We start from the raw sequence: 20,171 nt of genomic DNA, 5'->3' as shown, positions 1-20,171 counted from the left end.
TCCAAATACTATCTTAATTAATTCTTTTATTATTCAAAATATAAAAGTTCAATAAAGAGAAAAAACTAAGTCAAGATCCTATTATGCAAAACATATGCCCTAATAGGCCCAAGACCCACATCTAGGAAGTTCACGTACAGCCCATTAATTTAAGAAACAAGTAAATTGCAATATGAGCGGCCCAACTATGGGTTCAATAAAACAAGCCCAGAATAACCCAGATTTATTATTTATTCACATTTGAAAAGTAAAATAAAGAATTAAAAGGCATCTTCAATAATTAGAAACATACAATAATTCAATTATATATGTTTCAACCTCTAAAGTCATCCGTTTATGTTCAGTTTAATTTTAAGCAAATTCAGTTCAAAAGTTGGCCAACCAACAGGAGATATCAATTAATTGCAATAACTCACAAACGTTTGAAGAAATAATACTTTTTAAATTAATCACTCTCTTTCCATATATATATATATATATATATATATGTACATGCATATTCACCAGGACACCCATCTCAAGATCATCATCTTCCTCTTCCTTTCCCCAGCAAATCCAGGAATTAAGAAGACTCTCAGACAACCATGGCAAAACAGCAGCGCATGACGATTAACTTCTCAGCGGTAACGATGGCAGCGGCCATCTTGGTTTTCCTATCGCTAATCTCCACGCCCTCGGTTAGAGCTGATCATCGAGTGCCAGTGTCATCACCAGCCAATTCTAATTCTCTAGATCAAGAAGCTGTAGCACTGAACAACATGGAGGTGGCTTCACCACCTGCCACATCAGCGGACCCTTGGTATAGGCAAAAGCTACCGCCACAGCCAAGAAGGGGATTCTACGTGTACCTAAGGGGGTGCATTGACACACTGACCACGCCCTGCGGCCGTAGGATGCAGCTCAACATCTTTGCCAACCGCACAATTGCCTTAGACGCCAAGTGCTGCGGCAATCTCCAGAAGATGGGGTTCTTGTGCCACCGAGCAATGTCCTGGACGCTGGCTAATCTCCCCAAGTTTGCGTCCCAGGCCCCCCTCATTTACCACAAGAGCGATTCTCTCTACAGTCACTGTACTAGAACTAAACTGTAACTCCACATATATATATATATGGTCATGCCCCTTAATTTAATTTCATCCAATTAACATTATTATATATATATATATATATATATATGGTCATGCCCCTTAATTTAATTTCATCCAATTAACATTATTATAATTCGATCTCCGTCTCCAGTTGAGATTGGAACTATCATGGCTTATGGTTTTTGAATTAAATGAGTTAACGTAATAAGAAGATGGCAGCATGCATGCGCTAATGCATATGAGAAACTAGGTGATACATGATTTTAAAGAATGGTGTTACTAATTAATTTGTTATTCCCTGTTTGAGATTTTCCTTGTAGCAGTTGTATTTTCGTTTACTTGCCTTAGCAATTTCATTTTATTACACTGTTTTATCGTTTGTTGAATTGTGCCTTATGTATATTAGGAAGGTTTATTCAATCAAAATTTATAAATAAATGGGAGGCTTTTGCTGTTCAAGAGTAAGTGGAGGCACTGCTATTCTTAAACCACACTATGCATGAATCACCACTAAACTTTTGCTCGACAAGATGTTAAAATGTTTTGAAATCTGTACTAATCTGTACTAATGCCAACCTCGTACATCCCACTAGTTAGGTTGAACTATTGGGTCATGCTAATAGAACCAATAATATGGATATTATATATTATACAATTTAGTACATTTGTAGCCAATGATTGACACTTAAGGATAATTTTCATGTGTAGTAAAAAATTTTGGTGGAACTCAGCTACGTTGTGAAATCACATGTAAAATTATTGTATTCTTTTCATTTTCTTCTATATATTATTTTCTTGATTTATTCTATGTCATACTAGCTTTTGTGCATGACAACATTATAAATAGTTGTAGACACCCCATTTTGATTGGGGTCTCATATAACGAAAAAAAATTATGCATTTATTTTACTGTTGATACAAATACAGTAGCAAAAATAAAAATACAGTGAAATACAGGGAAATAAAGTGAAATATAGGGAGATACAGTGAAATATAGGAACACAAAGAAAAATACAGGGAATATATAGGGAATATTCGAAAGGCCTCTGCTGGCACCTGCACACACGCACAAAGAGAAAAAAAGTTAGAGAAAATCAAGTAATACAATGGGAGATTTCTTTCTTAAAATTGGTTGATTTTGCAACAAATTGAAGGATTTGTTTCTTAAAGTTGAAAGATTTGCAAAGAAGAAGAATGATTTGTTTCCCAATCCATTAGCTCGGCTGGAAACCCATATGGAAAGAAATCGGCAAAGGGAATCCGATTTTAGTGGGCCTTAGTCCGGGATGGGTAGTCTCTGTAGGAAGGAAAGCATGCGCATGGGATGGTAGAACACAAGGAAAGTGGCAATTGAAAAGGGGTGATTTATGGTCTAAGATGATTGATTTGGTTTTATTGTTGGCTAGGGCCTTAACTGTAACGACCTGAAAAATTTTAACCATTTAAAATAATAAGAAAGTTAATAAAAGGAAAAAGGAGAAATAGAAAAAAAGGAAAAGAAATTTTAAAAGGGTAACAAGCAGGCACTTGTCGACGAATTGGATTTTCTCGTCAACGAACAATCCTCTAAGCCTCATCGCTGAGTATGCACGTCTCGTCGACGAGATTTTACCGAGAGAGGTTCTCATATATCTGAATTTCGTTGCGGAGCTTCCAGTTTCGTCCATGAGTGGTGTTCTTGGGCTTGTCGACGAGTCCAGATGTCTCATTGACGAGGCCACGTAGCAAGTTGCCTATAAATAGGCAAAAATCAGAATTTTAGCAGAAGAAATCATTCTCTTCTGTTTCTCTCTCTAAAAAAGACCTCTTTACCTTCTCTCTTCGAATTTGGCCCGGATTTAGCCCGGTTCAACGATCGAAAGCTACCACGAGACTCTTGGGAAGATTCTCTACAACATAGGCTGAGCAGAATTTCGATTTAAGAAGTTTGGGAAACATCCCAAAACTAGGGTAAGTGAGATATTTTAAAGTTTTATTATTATTTTGAGATATATGGAGCCTAGCAAGTATTAAATGAGCGTTTTTTCTAAGATTTGAGTAAGTTGAGATTTTTGGAATACAGGGTCTTGTTTTTGTTCGATTTTAGAAAGAATCCTGAGGAACAGGTAATGGGAAATTGTAGACCTAGTGGTTAAGTGTCTTTTTGTAACGACCTGAAAAATAATGGTATTTAAATAATAAAGAGAGAGGAAAATGGAAACAAAAACAGAAGGAGGCAGTGTTCGCCGACGACTTTGCACTTTAGACGTAATAACCTGGAAGTTTTACACAAGGTCTCGTCGACGAACACAGGGAGTTCATCGATGAGCTCATAAGTAGGCCTCGTCGACGAAGCCACGCCTCGTTGACGAGAAGATATCGAGAGGGGTTTTGAGACAGTCTGAAATTCATCGAAAAGGGAGGAAGTTTGTCGGCGAAATTATTAAAGGACTTGTCGACGAGGTGACGTGTCTTGTCGATGATTCCACCACGACGCTCCTGACGAAGTTCTTTGCAAGTTTGCTGGAGCTGATCGTTGGTGGAGTTGGTTTGGATTTCGTCCCAATCTTAGGGTAAGACATTTCATTCAGTATTTGTCTTTCCCTCAGTTATGAGAAATACAATACACGAAAAAATACTGATATTTTGTTCTAGGGGATTTGATTTTCAGGGTGTTGAGTGGAGAATCCTGCGGGTATAGGGCTAGAGTACAGTAAGGATTTTTCAGAGAAAAGGTGAGAGAAATACGCTATGCGGGGAATTTTTATAATGTTAACAGAGATTTTACACATATGTATATACCAGCTTATTATACCTAGTTTTACAGAATATGAGTTTTAAATGCTTGTGTAGTCTGAGTAGATAATTATTTGATGAAGAACTTGTACAGTTTCTACAGTATATCATACTATACAGAATACACAGATATAGATAGTATATTACAGTTTTATTCAGATCAGCATGTTATAGTTTTATACAGATCAGTATACTAAAGATTTTCACCCAGAATAGTATATTATAGTTTTATTCAGATCAGTATGTTATAGTTTTATATAGATCAGTATATTACAGATTTTCACCCAGAACAGTATATACAGTGTTTATAGTATGCCATATGCCATGTTTCCTATTACCATAACATATAGAGTATACAGACAGAGTATATAGATAGATATATAGAGATAGCATCAAGATGCTGCAGATACAGTATACAGAGATTACAGTATTTACAATACAGAAAGATAACGTTAGGGTAATTTTGGAAACATGATGAAAACTGTAAAAGAGTATATATGTATATATATAGTATCAGATCCCTGAGGAAAAATTACAGACAGATACAGATAAAGAATTTAGAGCACAGTACCATTGTTAGATATAGATAAAGTGCAACCACATATCTCAGATAGTGTGCGGGTACTGTCGACCGTGCTCAGAGAGTATGCAGCTCCCCAGTTCGCTGGGTAGAGGGGGCCGATTTGACGAGGTAGTAGCCAGTCCAACCTCTAGTAGAGTATGCTGTTTGGCCGGTTTGAGGTAGTATAGAGTATATTGACTTATTTGGAGGGCCGACCAGATTAAGTCCCGCATCTGGGCCGCACAACCCTATCATGAGTGGTCAAATCATGACATATAGAGTTCCAGGGATAAAACACTGTTATGTATATGTATATAGTTTTATAGTATCTGATGAGTATAGTATGATATTAGCAATATGAAAAGTAGAAAATGCAGATGATACATTTATATTTTAAATTGTGAAAATGATGGACATGCTTTACAGATTTACTATTTCATTACAGTTCAGTTGTTATTTTAACAGTTTGCAACTTAGTCGCCACACACTAGTAATAGCATATTTTCACTTATTGAGCGCCGACTCACCCTATAACTTTAACATTTTTGAGGTGAGCCAGCTAGACGAGCTGACGAGGCTCGCGGATAGAGAGTTTATTTGATTACCCTCGATTAGAGGGTAAGTATGTGCAGGGTTTTGTGTTTTGGGGTAGATATTTTGGAGAGAGATGTATTATATGGTATGGTTTGGAAATTCAGATTTTTGGTATTGTATGATGTGTATGGATGTATGGATTACGTTTTCGCTGCATAGGTATGATTTTATATTTAGATTTACCTCGGTGCCTTCCAAGGCTCGAGTTTCATAGTAAGGGGTATCAGAGTAGTTCATATATATATATAAAGAAAAAAAAATGATGTAAATTTTGAGGTCGTCACACTTTCATTCCAGCTGTGTTTTGATGACAACAACCCATTAGCAGTTCTTTAAGGTTACTAACTTTTTCCTCTAGTCCAGCTCAGTTGCATAGAACGGCTCCAAGGCAAACAAGTTTCAAACCAACCAAAAGCAACATATGACATGACCAGAACTTGACCACTCAAACCAAAGCATTCATGGATCCTATATAGCAAACACATGTTCTAAGTTAAGTGTGAGAGTTAGAGAGATTGATTCTGTAATCCTTTATGTATAGCGTGACTCAAAAGAATAAGCAAGAAAGGGGCAAATCACATACATATCACTAGAACATAGGAACAAATCCCACATATATAACAAGTCAAGTAAAAATGCACAAGATGTCTAAAACCCTTAAAAATATTTTATTAAACCTAAGACATCTTAAATATATTAGAGATCATTTCTAAAATAAAGTTAAGGATCTTTTTACTTTGGCACAAACTTGGTAAAAAATAAAATAGAAAAGTAAAAGGGCCTCATCGGCGAACACAGGGGTTTCGTCGATGAGAACAACACAAGACCTCGTCGACGTACACAGGGTATTCATCAACAAGAAGATACCGAAAACACCAAAAAGTTCAGAGCACCCTCATTGATGAATAAAGGGGATTCGGTGATGAAATATGCTCACATTTTGTCGACGTACATAGGGTACTCGTCGACGAAGTGAAACCGAGATCTATCAAAATTCAGAACTACCACCTCATCGATGAACACAGGGCTTCGTCGACGAAGATACTTTTGGGGCTCGTCGATGAAGGCGCGACCTTGTCGACGAACGTCAGGTTGCAGGTGGCATTTAATGCGCCAAAACGGCTAGTTTTCATCTTATCTCATATCAATAAATGCCCAACGGCTTTCCAGTGCCCAGCTCGCCCCTTTAGCCTTTAAAATAGGTCTTATGCATTAACTCCAAAGGTGTGAAGCGCATTAGTTGTTGAAAACATTCATTGTGCATTTTCTCTAGGGTTTTATTGTGCAACCACTTGTCATCTTGCTCTTGCTTTTGTTTACTCTCCATTAAAAAAGAGGAAATAGTGTGAGGATTACATTGGGAAATTCAGCTCAAGAGGAGCATTTCAGATTGTATCTACCTCTCTTCCAACTACTTGTATTATAAGGCTTTTTGTGAGCCATTGTAAGGTGTCTCTAGGTGAGCACCATTGTAAGAGCTCTTTGTGAGTAGCTATTTGTATAGGCTTCTCCGCCGGAAGGAGGATCACATAGTGGATTTGAGGAATCCTTGAGTTGTTCTCAAGGCGTGGACGTAGGCGCGGTGCTGAACGACGTTAATATCACTGTGTTAAGTTTCTCTTCTCTTTTCTCTCTTGTGTTGCTTTGCCATTATCATTTGCTTGATTTATACACTGCGATATAATACTTTTGTTCTTGCCAAGGAATTTGTGTGATTGCAAAAAAACTTGCATATCTGCGAGAAACGTTTATTCATCGGTTCACTCCCCCTCTAGACGCATATCCGGGCCAACAAGTGGTATCAGAGTGCCAATCACTTGATATTCAGAGTAACTCCTAGGCGCAAAGATCAATATGGCGGATATGTTTGCCCAAGATCAATCCGTGGACCGTACTCCCAAATTCTATGGAGTTAACGACCCGGCATGGAAAGATCGGATGTCAATCTTCATCCAAGCCTATGATTACCGAATATGGAACGTCATCACCGAAGGAGACTACATCTTCAAAAAAGAGGAAGGCGATGACATACCGATTGGGAAACTTCCTGAGGCTGATGCAAAGCTAGCATAACTGAATTTCAAGACTAAAAACTTCCTTTATTGTGCTGTGAACGATGAAGAATACAACCGAATCTGTGGATGCAACATGGCAAAGTAAATGTGGGAAAAGCTTCAAGTAATGTATGAAGGAACAACCCAGGTAAAGAAGTCAAAAATTTACATGTTAGTTAAGGAATACGAAATGTTTAAAATGGAAAAGGGTGAAACAATTACTGCCATGTTTACTTGCTTTACACATATCGCAAATGGACTAAAAGCTCTTGGTAGAGAATACTCTATGGAAGATAATGTGCAGAAAGTCCTTCGCTCTCGACCGACATCCTAGCATGCAAAGTCCACAACAATTGAGGAGGCCAAGGACCTATCAAAGGTCACTCTTGACGAGCTGATTGGGTCTCTCATGACCTATGTAATTAAAAATAAAAATGCTACCGTAGAAGCTGAAGCACCAAAGAAAGCCACTGGAATTGCTCTAAAAGCGGGAAAAAAAAAGCTCGTAGAGGAGGAAGAAAATGACGACGATGAAGTCGCACTCCTCACAAGAAGATTTAGAAATTTTTTGATGAACAAACGAGGTGACAAACAAAAGGAGAAGAGAGAATCAAGCATAAGATGCTACAACTGCAAAAAGATTGGGCACCGCATGGCCGACTGTCCTCTTTTCAAAAACAAGGGCAACAATCAGCAAGGAGACAAAAAGAAGTTCAAAGCAATGAATGCAACCGAATGGGATGAACTAGATGGAACCTCAACCGACGAAGAAATCGAAGAAGAAGTTGCCAACTTCTGCCTTATGGCAGACGAACAAAGTGAGGTAAAGTAAATTCTAATGATGAATACCTTCCATCTTGTGAAGAATTAGAAGAAAACTGTAGGAAGCTCTACATTGAATTGATATTTGCCAAAAATAAAATCAAACTTTTAGAAGAAACTCATGCAAGATGTAAGCAAAAACAAATCTGCTCATGTGATACTTTAAAAGAAGGGAATGCATCTCTCTGTTTTGAAAATGAAAAACTTTTAAGGAGTGTAAAAAATACAAGGAGTCTTTTCAAAAAGAAGTTGGAAGCTTAAAAAAACAAATTATGGGAATTCTTCAAGAAAATTCAAAATTGAAAAGGAAGGTGGAAGATTAAAATAATACAATTTAAAAATTTACAAATGGTAAATAAAATTTTGATAAGCTACTTGGAGTCCAAAGATTTGGAATTTTTAAATAAAGATTAGGATACGGCTTATCGTCATTCGAATCAATAAGTTTTGCAAATCTTTGTGCTAAAAGAAGCTCCGTGTGACGAATTGCTTAATTTCCATATTTTTTTTCATAATATAATAAAATCAATATCACAATGCGGATGCCTAAGCAGTAGGAAACATAAAATCAATATATCATAAACACAACCCATCCATCACAATACAAGAGTTACTACATCCACTGTATTTAAGTTTATACATCCCAAAATGAAAATTTAGTGACATTTCCACAAAATCTAATTGTCCATGCCAAAACTTATCCTTTAGAGAGGGCAGATCAATAGAACTATAACAGTGGAGCTTTACCCGCTCTCCTATCAAGGGCTCCTGAAATGTTTATGAAATTTGGGGTGAGACACCTCTCAGTAAGGGAAATAAACTAACACTAGTGTGTGGCAATATGAGTATTTTTGTATTCTATATAAAATCATACATAAACATATCAGTATTACTGTCTATATCATATCTGGGAAACATATATTTTCAAATCATTGCAGAATATAGATGATTTTCATAAATATAATTCACCTCATATAACATAATATGAAAACAATCTTGGTAGGTTAGTTGGCTATTGTCATGTATTACCCCCACATGATTGGGTTGTGTGGTCCGAAGGCGGGACCTGACAATGGTTGGACGACCACTGCCAAGTCAAAAGTACAGTCTGTAAGTCCGATGGGTCTGCCAGACCTAGTCCGCACACCGAGGGCGCTCACACACTTTTTAAACAACCACATCGACCATCCAATCTCACACCACTCCGTACAGCGGCGTTAACACAAATATCATGATCATGATGACCATAGACACGTAGCAGCGGTACCGTGTAAGTGCTAGCCTAGACCAAGCCAACCAGGTTCTGATATCATATAACATATATTGAAACTGTGATACATTGATATTTCATACCATTAATTATCAAATTAATCATATCATTTTGCATATATACGTATATCATGAAAATCATCGGCCCGTGCGCCAGTATTTTACATTTTACCATAGCTCGGCCCGTACGCTGGTAAATCATATCCATAGCACAACTCATACGTTGGCAAATCATTTCTATAGCTCAGCCCGTACGCCGAAAAATCATATCCATAGCACAACCCATATGCTGGTAAATCATTTCCATAGCTCGGCCCATACGCCGACAAACATATATAAAATCTCGGCTGTTACGCCGGTTTTTCATTATAAAAATCCGTATCATTAACACATTCCTAAAAAATAGTATGTCATAACAATTTCTACTCATGCCACACTAAACAAGTTTTTTGTATATTTAACATACTATCATTTTCAATAATATTTTTTCAAATATAAATTATAAATATATAAACATATTTATTTTCCTGAAATCAAATGCCGTAAAAATATACATATTTTTCATAATATTATTAACTTAGTTTATCCCCTTACCTGAGTCCTGAGAAGCCCCTAAGAGAAATACTCTTGCACCCACAGGGTTCCCCGCTCAACACCCTAAAAACGACATTTTCCAAAACTAAAGTTCAGTATTTCAACGCATACTACGCTTTCTACAACTGTCAAGAAACCAAATACTAGGTAGAAAGCCTCACCCTGGATTTGGGATGATTTCCAACTTAGCCCCACCGACGATCCGCCTTGGTAAACTTGGAGAGAACTTTGCCAGAAGCATCGTGGTCGCTTCAGATCATCGAACCGGTGAGAATCCGTCCTGAGATCATAGAGAGAAGGTAGGAGGGGCATAGAGGAGAGAGAGAGTGTGAGAATTTTTGAGTTTTGTGAGTTTAGACGAAGTTTTAGGCTATTTATACTAGGGTATTCATCGACGAGCCACATCACCTTGTCGATGAGTCCTTCAGAAAGTTTGTTGACGACCTGAACCCTCATCGACAAATTTTAAGCCTCCAAAAATCCTCTCTCAGTATCTTTTCTTTGATGAGACGAAACTTCATCGACGAGATCCTAAAGAACCCTCGTCGACGAAACCCCTGTGTTCGTCAATGAGGTCTGAAAAATTTCTTGGAATTATCTCTTCCAAAATGCAACATCGTCGACGAACGAAGTCGGCTGCCTCCTTCTGTTCTTGTTTCCATTTCCCTTTCTTTCATTATTTAAATACCATTATTTTTCAAGTCGTTACACTCCGTGTCAAAGAAAACCCCTCCACCTAAACCAAAACCCTTAAATGTAACGCCCCAGACCCGCCACGTGGGGCCTAGAGTGTTATGAAGACGACATGTGTCTCTGATACCATTAACGCAGTGGAAAATAATAAAGTAACCTCGAACATAATATACCAGAGTTCTATACTTATACATCATCAAAATCATTTCACACATCCACGTTCTCTTTAATACAAAACTTGACAGAGATTTAATAATACATAAAAACTAAAACATAACCGATTAAATCTCACTCACAAAACTACCCCGTCTTGGAGCTATCTAAGCTCGATCACCTGGGTAACCTGAAAAGATTTAACATATGATGGGGTGAGACACCTCTCAGTAAGGAAGAAATACTCTATAATAGTGTGTGACTGAAGTGTTTATAATACAATTTAAAATATCCATCTCAAGTGTACACACAGTTCACAAGAAGCCAGATAACATGCCCATAGTCGCACAGGATCAACGTCCTTATCATCCAATCACATACCCATAACCAATCAGTATTTTAATGTTAGTTTCCGAGAATAGGGAAAGCCACCCACCCATACAAGTGGGTTCCCTCTGCTCTCGTGCTAACACCAGGGCCCTCACCTTTCTCAGTAAGCCCTCGGGTTGTGTATTTTGGTAAATTCACCGAGAATAGGGAAGATCACCCTCCCATGCAAGTGGCTTCCCTCTACTCTGGTACTCACAATTAATTACTAGGGTACTCGCCTTCCTCAGCAAGCTCTCGGGTGGAATAATCTACTTTACCCAAAATACTTAATTAATTGAAAGTCATAACACAGCTAACATAATCGCTTCACGAAACTTCCCGCATACACCCATATCATAATTAATCCACAAAGAATCAAATTACACAACATCATTGTCCACACAAGACTAATCAAGTCACACAGCATCAATGTCCACACAGGACTGGTCCATATAGGACTAATCAAACCATACAACATCAATGTCCACACAGGACTAATCAAACCATATAGCATCAATGTCCACACAGGACTGGTCCACACAGGACTAATCAAACCATACGGCATCAATGTCCACACAGGACTGGTCTACATAGGACTAATCAAGTCACATAGCATCAATGTCCACACAGGAATGGTCCACACAAGACTAATCAAACCATATAACATCAATGTCCACACAGGATTGATCAAACCATACATGTTACAAAACAACAACTCCGTTCATAGTAAATAGGTAAACAACCTCCTCATCCCACTGCCAATGTTTACCTCCCAATATAAACATTCATATAACGACCTCCTCATACCACTACCAACGTTATATGACCATTATACCAGGTATGATATAATTACCTCCTCATACCACTGCCAACGCTATATTGCAATTCACATGAACCCATCACAAGTTATCCGCAAACCAATCATGCCACACATCCACAATATTACCACAATTTGCACAACTTCAATATCCACAATCAATCAATATATTCAACTAGGCAGATTTCATGGCCAAACAATAATTGCAGTCTCGATAATTCCTCATTCCACATAAATCTCAATCATTTAATTAGCGAAAATGGTTTCAACCACATAAATTTTCCCAATATAATTTATCTACCGAAAACATTATTTTCCATACCAGCAAAGTTTAGAAAATTATACCTGTATGTATATAAGAATTTATACTCAAAACTAGTTGTTTATAATCATGAAAAAGCTATTGTAAAATATTTCCCCTTACCTAAATCCTAAAAAGCCTCCTAAAATAACCAGTCCTGCACCCACAGGGTTCCTCGTTCAACGCCCTGAAAACCACATCTCCCAGAACTAAACTTCAGTATATCTTCGCATATAATATTTCTTACAACTAGGGTAAAGCCAAATTTTGTATAAAAAGCCTTACCTTAAATCTGGGATGAATTCCTAACTAGTCCCTCCAATGATCCACTCCAGTAGATTTGTAGAGAACTCTTCTAGGAGTGGTGTGGTGGCCTCAGATTGTCGAACCGGTGGAAATCTTGCCCGAAATCAAAGAGAGAAGGGAGGACGGCCAAATTTCTAGAGAGAGAAGGTGAGCATGCAAGAATTCTGTGCTAAAATGAAAGAAAAGTTCTTTTTATACCTAAGGATTCGTCGATGAGACACGTCGATTCGTCAACGAGTCCTGTACACAGTTCGTCGACGAGACAGCCAACTCGTCGATGAATTTCAGTCTATAAAAACCCCTCTCAGTAATTCCTCGTTGACGAGACACGTAACCTCGTCGAAGAGCTAAGTAGAACATTCGTTGACGAGACCAATTCATTCATCGACGAATGCTTGCTGCCACACCCTTTTCCAACTTATTCCTCCTCCCTTTTTATCTTCTTATAATTTTAAATTATTTAAAAATTTCCAAGTTGTTACATTACATGCTAATAAAGTTTGCTTATATTGCGAAAGAAGAGGCCATGTACACTTTACTTGCCCCTTCAGGGGAAATAGAGGAAAAAACATGAAATACAAATGGGTGATTAAGAACACTAACCCAATAGGACCCAAGATAATGTGGGTACCAAAACAAATCACTTAATGTTGTGTGCAGGTATGCTTAAAGACCAACTCCACAAGAAATAAATGGTTTCTTGATAGCGGCTGCTCAAGATACATGACGGCAGATGCAAGCAAATTCCTTTCACTTATCTACAAGAAGGAAGGATTGGTCACTTTTGGAAACAATGTCAAAGGAAGAATCATCGGTAAAGGTAAAATAGATAATTCATACTTGGTTATTGAAAATGTTGCTCTTGTAGATACACTCAAACATAACCTGTTAAGTGTTAGTCAGTTATGTGATAAAGGGTTAAACATTACATTCCAATCCACTCGGTCTTTGATAAATGATTTACATGGAAATACCATACTAATAGGAAAACGTGAATCCAACATCTACACAATTAAGTTTGATGACATTAAAACTTGTGACGTTAGGTGTTTGGTAGCAACTAATGAAAATTGTTGGCTATGACATAGACGACTAGGTCATGCTAGCATGGACTTACTACATAGGCTATCATCTAAGGAACTTGTAAATGGTCTACCAAAGGATAACTATGTAAAAGACAAAGTTTGTGATGCATGTCAATATGGAAAACAAGTTAAATCTTCTTTCAAAACCAAGAAAATGATATCCACTTCAAGACCTTTATATTTATCCATCTTGATTTGTTCGGACCTAATGATATTACAAGTATTAGTGGAAAACTGTATGCCTTTGTTATAGTTGATGGTTTCTCTAGATTCTCATGGGTAATTTTTCTTGCAAACAAAAGTGACACTTGTAATGCATTCATCCATTTTTGTGGGAAAATTCAAAATGAAAAGGGAATGTCATTTGTTCACATTAGGAGTGATATAGGAAGAGAATTTAGAAACAAAGAAATAGAATACTTTTGTAATGAAAATGGCAATTCACACAACTTCTCCGCACCAAAAACTCCACAACAAAACGGAGTAGCTGAAAGAAAAAATCGAATACTCCAAGAAATGGTTAGGACAATGCTCAACGAACATAATTTGCCAAAATATTTCTGAGTTGAAGCCATTAGCACAGCTTGCTATGTTAGTAATCGTGTCATCATTAGATCCAAGTTAGGAAAAACCCCATACGAGATATGGAAGGGTAGAAAACCTAACATTTCACATTTTAAGGTTTTTGGATGCAAATGTTTCATATTAAATGATAGAGATCATTTGGCAAATTTTTGATTCAAAATCCAATGAGGGCATCTTTATAGGATATGCCATAAATAGCAAAGCGTATAGGGTGTTCAACAAAATAACTCAAACTATTCAAGAATCAACCTACATTGTTTTTTATGAAACTGACCCTCACACATCCAAAACAACTATTGACATGGAAGAAGATAATCAAGTCACTACCTTTAGAATTGAAAAAGAACTTGAGCAACTTAGGATAAATAATGATCAAGATAAAAGCTGTCAAGATACAAAAATTGATCATCAAGAATCATCTCCTCAAAAGTCTAGGGAACCAGAAGAAGAAAATTACGAACTACCTAGAGCTTGGAAATTTGTCAATAATCATCCAACTGACCTTATCATAGGTAGTACATCCCAAGGAGTTAGCACTTGATCTCACTTAAGAAGTGGATGAAACCATATAGCCTTCGTATCCCATTTAGAACCAAAGAACTTTGAGGAAGCGGAAAATGATGAAAACTGGATAAATGCCATGCAAGAAGAACTAGACCAGTTTGAAAGAAACAAAGTATGAGACTAAGTGCCTAAACCCAAAAATACTACAATAATTGGCACAAAATGGGTGTTTAGGAATAAGAAAGATGAGGATGGCAACATTGTTAGAAACAAAACTAGATTAGTGGCTCAAGGGTATAATCAACAAGAGGGTATTGACTACGATGAAACTTATGCCCCTGTGGCAAGACTACAAGCTTAGGATGCTACTTGCTTTCGCTTGCAGCAAAAACTTTAAACTATTTCAAATGGATGTAAAAAGTGTATTTTTAAATGGATACATAAATGAAGAAGTCTATGTCAAGCAACCTCCAGGATTTGAGAGCCACACACATCCTGAATATGTATACAAACTCTCAAAAGCCCTTTACGGACTTAAGTAAGCACCAAGAGCATGGTATGAACGTTTAAACAAATTTCTCCTAGATGATGGGTTCACAAGAGGTAAATTTGACACTACATTATTCTTAAAGTATAAAGAAAAAGATATGCTAGTTATACAAATTTATGTAGATGATATCATTTTTGGTGCTACAAATGAAACTTTGTGTCAAGAATTTGCCCAAACCATGCAGAAAACATTTGAGATGAGTATGATGGGTGAATTAACCTTCTTCCTAGGGTTACAAATAAAACAAATGAAACATGAAATTTTTATAAATCAAGCCAAATACGTTAAGGACATGCTTAAGAAGTTTGGTCTTAAAATGGGAAAATCTAAAGTAACCCCTACAAGCATCACAACAAAACTTGACACCGATGAAAAGGGGAAGAATGTAGACAAAAAACTTTATCGCGGAATGATTGGTAGTTTGTTATATCTCACTTCTAGCAAACCCGATATAATGTTTAGTATTTGTTTATGCGCTTGATTCCAATCATGTCCCAAAGAGTCTCATCTTTATGCCGTCAAAAGAATTTTTAGGTACTTAGCAAGAACACATGACTTAGGACTCTTTTACCCTAAGAATGCTCCCTTTGATCTCAACTGCTGCTCGAATGCCAACTATAGAGGTTGCAAAACTGATAGGAAAAGCACTAGTGAAACATGTCATTTCCTAGGACACTCTCTTATGTCATGGTTTTGCAAAAAGCAAACTTCTGTTGCTCTCTCAACCACCGAGACTGAATACATTGCAGTTGGAAGTTGCTGTGCTTAAGCCTTATACATGAAACAACAGCTTGAGGATTTAAAAATTTTAATTAAGGTAACTCCAATTCATTGTGATAACACTAGTACCATCAATATCTTAAAAAACCCATGCCTACACTCCAGGACCAAACATATTGAGATAAGACATCATTTTATTTGAGATCATGTCCAAAAGGGAGATGTTGAGTTAGTTTACATACCTACTGAAAATCAGCTAGCTGATATCTTGACAAAGCCTCTAAATGAAGAAAGGTTCAATAAAATTCGGCATGCCCTAGGCATGTGTACTCCCTCAGATCTATCTTAGGATCTTCTAGTTGCCTTTCCTCCTTCGTTCTAAAACTAAAACCAAGTAAAACTCAGTTTTTCTTCTTGACCTCGTCAATGAACACAGGGGATTTGTGCCGAGAAATACATTACCTTCGTTGATGAACATAGGGGTTTCGTCTCTGAACTTGCCTTAATTTCGTCGACAAACACAGGGTTCTCGTTGAAAAAAACTGTCGGGATACCTCAAATACTAGCTAGCCTGCCGCGCTCTTTTTCAAACCCTAACCCTGGCACTTCGCCTCCTCTCCTTCCTCTCGCCCCTCTAACGCCTTCTTGCCTCCTTCCGTCACACCACACTCTCTCGTACACCCTCCAAGCTCCCTTCCTTCCCTCACAATCACACGCACCTACATTCAACCACCATATCTCCCGAAGCTTGTGCTCTGCTAGTGGGTGCGACTGCTGGTTGGGGCAACCGCTAACATCCCATATCTTTTTGACCTTCCCACTTAAGTTCTTGCCTCCCACCATCAATGGCTCCCCGACCCAAGTTACGGATCCTTCAAACTGAGGCCGGCGAGGGATCGTCTCATCGTCCTCCCCCCACTCAACCTCAGCAGACCCCCACAGACTCTGATCCCCACTTCGTATCTGCAGAAGCTTCCTATCGATATCACAACAATATCGTCAAACGGCACATTGTTCACGGGAAGATCCTGCCATCTGACTTTCTCTAGCTTCATTTTCCCACATTGCTTTCCAAGATCAAGGTCAGGTGGGATGCTCTCTTCGACCTAGGAGAGCTTGTATACGAGGACCTTGTTTGAGAATTCTATGCCAACTTTGTTCCATCACATCACGACATTTCCGCCTACTCCACTGTACAAGGAACCATAATTCGTCTCTCTGAAGATACCTTTTCTTAGGTGCTCGGTTACAGCTCCTACCCTATCCGAGGCCTCCCCAAGGCCTCCTGGCCAATGCTCTTCGAGTGGTTCGACTCTCATACAGCCCTAAAACTGATCACCGGTAACCCTTGTATCCCTTCCATCGCCTGACCAAATCCAAGGACCTCATAGTCGAGTTTTGGGTCCTCCACCATATGATTACTTACAATTTTTGCCCTTGGACCGGTGGATGTGATTGGGTGACCTTGGGCGACATCTTTAGCATGTATTGTCTCTGGGTTGGGCGTGGCGTCTACCTACCTACCGTGATAGTTGAAAACATGGAAGAGATCCTAAAATGGCAACGAGGTTACCTTTCCTAAGGTCGTCTCCTCACGACCTCCTTTGATCATTTTAACCTTATTCGCACCGGGATGCCCTGCATTTGACCCGTGCCAGAGGATACCTATACTGAGGCCACCCTACATCGTATGCACTTCGAGAAGGACGACGACACCAACACGTGGGTCAAAACCCATGAGCAGGATCGGGCCCCTGTTGATAAGGTCGAGACCGCCATGGAGGAGGATGACGATGCTAAGGATCCTTTCGCTGACCCTATCTTGGAGCACCTAGACAGAATCCAGCATGCTATGACGCAATCTGATATGCATAACCGTGCTCACTTTGACTCCATCGATGCAACACTTGCTCTTCAGGACAATAATAATCATGCACACTTCGATTCCATTGATGCCTCACTAGACGATCTCTTAAGCAAACTTCATCACCCGCAGGATTAGTCCACCATAGCTCCTTCCCCCAGTTTTTGATCATGGCAAAGGGGGTGATGTAGGCCCTCTAATGTTATAGTTTCGAATGTAGTAGTTTAGCGATAATATAGTAGTAACCGTAGTGATAACTTTGCATGTATTTGAGATTGATGTTCGAATAACTTTGCATGTATCTGATTGATGAACATGAATCATGAATGAACTTACGTTGAATGCAAAGTACTAAAATGTTTGAATACTTGTGTAGAACACTGAAATGTTGATATACTGAACTGTCAAGTATATGTTTCATGTAGGTTTAAAAAAACATGAAAAATGCTTTATTTATAAATGACATGCTGTTGAAAATTTATTTTAATCTCCGTTTAAACAATGCATAAATTAAGGGGGAGGAACTGTTAAAATTCCAAACATTTACATATAATAAGCTGGAGCATATTTTCAAAAAAACACTAATGGATTGCCATCATCAAAAAGGGGGAGAATGTTAGACCTAGTGGTTAAGGGTCGTTCATTCCAGCTGTGTTTTGATGACAACAACCCATTAGCAGTTCTTTAAGGTTACTAACTTTTTTCCTCTAGTCCAGCTCAGTTGCACAGAACGGCTCCAAGGTAAGCTAGTTTCAAACCAGCCAAAAGCAACATATGACATGACCAGAACTCAGCCACTCAAACCAAAGCATTCATGGATCCTACATAGCAAGCACATGTTCTAAGTTGAGTGTGAGAGTTAGAGAGATTGATTTTGTATTCCTTTATGTATGGTGTGACTCAAAAGAACAAGCAAGAAATGGGCAAATCACATATATATCATTAGAACACAGGATCAAATCCCACATATATAACAAGTTAAGTAAAAATGCACAATGTTGGCCTTACTAGGTTTGATACTCCATTTTGATGCTAGCAAACAAGTAGGATTTAACATGCTTTAGTTGAATGTTGTGTTTTCTCAGGAATTCGTATTGAAGGTACTCATATAGCATGAATCAATAACTGATAGCATGGATCAAAGTTTGAAGACCATAAGAGCATGATGATTAAAGAAGAACAACACGAGAGCTTAAAGTTCAAAATATTCTGCGAGATCGGAGATTAGCAACAAAGAAAGTTCAGAACAAAGGAGAATTTTTAAGAAATTAGGACAAGTCTCTGTAAGTACTTTAAGTTTATTCAAGTATGAAGTTTTCATTTTGAAGCTTATTAAACAAAGAGACTTAGAGACCATAAGAAAATAACTTAGAACATGTTTTCAAAGTTAAAACAAATTTATATTCCAAGTAAAAATGAGAGAGAAATCAAAAAGTGACTAAGAAAGAAATTTGTTTAGTTGACAAACGACTGTGTGGTTATAGGCAGACAACTGACTAAATTAAAGACTTAAAGTTGAAATACAGAAGCCTGACAGATGACTGTCAAGGCTCCTATAGACGACTGTCAGTAAAAGGTGAGAAGTCTGTGAAAGTTTCACCAGACGACTGTCTACCTTATATGTTACTAAAAGGCTCAAAATGTCACATGGACAGAAGACTGTCACCTTATTTTTTGAAGACAGACGACTGCCACTCAAGGGATAGACGACTGCCACCTTTTTGCCTATGAATATTACCGTTATATTAAATGGACAGACGACTGTAAGGACTTCACAGTCGTCTGCTTCGTGGCAATTTTATGTTTTCCAACGGATATAATTTTTGAAATTCAAAAATTTGGAAACTCAAATAAGTTTATTTTATGGAAACAAGTTTGAGTATTCTTTGAGGAACAAACAAAGAGGTTTTATACATCTATAAATACCCCTAAGACTCACTGAATTACACACCAAGATTATTAAGAGCTCACAATCTATCGTCATACTTTCTCCCACTCTGAAATTCTGAAAGTGCCTTATATTGCTCTCAGCTTTGCTCGAAATTAAGAAGTTCCTACTAATTATCACTATGTTTGATCATTAAGTTGCTGATTCTTTCATTGAGAGATATCCACGGTGATAAATTTCTAAGCGCTTCATTCTGAAAATTCATATTCTGAATTTACTGAAGTGCATTAGGGTTTTAAACTTGTACTAATTAGCTCTTTAAGAAGCAATTTTTTGTACGTGTTGTTTCTCTATCATTGTAACATGGCTTGTTAACGATTTGAGTATTGAATCGTTGGACCGAACAAGGGGAGACTGTTTGGAGAAGGCGGGCTCTAGCCTTACCCAAGGAGTGCTTGTAATCATTTTTGTTCTAACTGATAAAGGAACGGTAATAGTGAATCCTTTGGCGGTTTGGCCAAGGGCGAGGAAGTAGGCTGTGTTGAAGCCGAACCTCGTAAAAATCCTTGTGTTCTTCT

Source organism: Malania oleifera, chromosome 1 (assembly GCF_029873635.1).
Source record: "Malania oleifera isolate guangnan ecotype guangnan chromosome 1, ASM2987363v1, whole genome shotgun sequence".
In the NCBI taxonomy this organism is placed as follows: domain Eukaryota; kingdom Viridiplantae; phylum Streptophyta; class Magnoliopsida; order Santalales; family Ximeniaceae; genus Malania; species Malania oleifera.
Note: the sequence above shows the minus strand (reverse complement) of the source record.